Here is a 2558-nt window from a genome sequence, read left to right on the forward strand (position 1 = left end):
ATGGAAAGTAACTTTCTGGTGCTTGCATGATAATATGTAGGAGCATCAATGTAAGAAATACCCGTTTCGTTTAAAGGCTACAGAGATACTGTGTACCGATCTACATGACAACATCTGAAAGAGGGCCAGCCAACACCCCCCCCCCCCCACCCACACACACACACACACACACACACACACACACACACACACACAGAGCTGGTTAAACATGTTGCCCCATGCTAGATGCAGAATAGATATGCCTCATGCTAGATGCAGAATAGATAGTAGTTACACCATAAAAATGCTAATATACAGCATATGATTTGTGAAAGTGACAAACGGGCTTCACAGTTATGTCAGGTGTGTTCATATGCTAATGGTGATGCGATTTCAGATCAATTGCTCCAGCCACTGAGGAGAAACGCTGTGACAGACAGACACTCAGACAGACAGACAGACAGACAGACAGACAGACACTCACTCAGACAGACATTCGCAAAATTATAGTATAGATATACATTTTAAAACAAAAAGTTGATCTACAAGCTCACAATTCACTACCAGATCTTCTTTTTTTTATATTATATATAAAAAGAAGAAAAGCAAATCTTGTATAGCGGTCCCTGCAATATTTTCGGGGTCCTTGACATGATATTTTGGGGCCCTTGACATGAAAATGTGTGTAGCCTATATAGGCTTCTGACAGATAGATAGACAGACAGACAGACAGACAGACAGACAAGTGGAGAAATGTAGGTGACATTAAACACAGATGATAGGTCTACAGAGAGGATTCAAGAAATAGAAAATAATACATATAGCACACTGCACACATAACTTATAACTGTGTAAGTGTGTAAATATACAGTTTACACACAAACACACACACACACACACACACACACACACACACACACACACACACACACACACACACACACACACACACACACACACACACACACACACACACACACACACACTATACATATCTATCTACAGTGGTGTAAAGTAACTAAGTACATTTACTTAAATACTGTGCTCAAGTACAATTTTTAGGTATTTGCACTTTACTGGAGTATTTCCAATTTCCCATTCTTTTACTTCTTATCCAGTGCATCTGTACTTTTACTGCACTATACAATTATTATTTACTTTAGTTACTAGTTACTTTGCAGATATAAATTATAATATTATAAAAGTAAAACCACTTTAGCCCTATTTTATACAAGCTCACAACGCATAGCAATGCAACATGGTGTGAGCTTGTAGATCTTGTACTTTTGGTGATTAAGGATTGTACCCTTAGGCCCTTAGGTAGCCTACCGTCACACCAAAGTATGGTTTCCAGCTAATAAGTGGATTCTGCCAATGCATTTCAATGGGATGTGGAGTGGATCTTTTGCGTCCATTCGCGGATTCCTCCAAAAATCCGCTCCATTCCCATTGAAATGCATTGGCAGAATCCGCTTAATATCAGCTGGCAACCTGGCATACTTTGATGTGACCATGCCCTTAAGTGTATTTTGATGCAAATACTTTTGTACTTTTACTCAAGTAGCCTACATTTTGAAATCTGTCTTTTATTTAAAGAGTATTTATACATTGCAGTATTAATACCTTTACTTCTTAAAAGATTAGAGTGCTTTACCACTGTCTGTCTGTGTGTGTGTGTGTGTGTGTGTGTGTGTGTGTGTGTATGTATGTATGTATATTAGGGGTGTAACGATACATTTTAATAGCGATTCGATACATATCACGATACATGGTTGACGATACGATACATGGACGATATTGATTAATTCATGGCGATACGATACGATTCGATTCAATGATTTAAAATCGATATAGTAACTATTTAGCAAAGAAATTAAATCTGTGTGAAAGGTGTGGACAGTGCAGGTTTTTAAGGGAAACATGTATTATTATGGATGTAAATAAGTAAACACAGTGATTTTCTGCCAAATACATCAACATTGTATATTGACAAACCCAGAGATTACACACATTTATCGATAGACCAGTGTAACTATATGGAAAGGAAAAGTAATTGAACCCCTCCTTTTCATTTTTTCTTCTTAAAAATGCTAAATACACTGCACAAGTAGGTAGTATCGATACAATCGATTCTTTGCACTGCCGATTCGATACGATACAAAATAAAACGATACGATTCGATTTTAGCTGTTTTCATTTCGATATACTTCGATTTTTTAAGTTAAAAATGTCGATACAGTTACTATATCGTTATATATATATATATATATATACATAGTCATGGATGTCTGTTATGTTTGACTATCATAGATTCATAGGCTTCAGTCATGTTTCAGAATGAATGTATTAAACATATATGATCATGATCATGGATGTATTAAATGTTCCAGTATTAATGATGATCTCTCCATCCATCTCCAGTGTCTCCCTCCCCTGCATGCATGCATGGCTCTGCCAGCCTGAGCCAGCCAGCCCAGCAGCACTAGAGTATCTTTAACCTTTGAACTCCAGAGTGTGCCAGTGCTCCGCCATATTGACTGTTGTCTTGACTGTGGAGAGAGAGTAGAGAGAGATACAAC

This window comes from Nannobrachium achirus, assembly GCF_963921795.1.
Source record: "Nannobrachium achirus genome assembly, chromosome: 17".
Lineage (NCBI taxonomy): Eukaryota > Metazoa > Chordata > Actinopteri > Myctophiformes > Myctophidae > Nannobrachium > Nannobrachium achirus.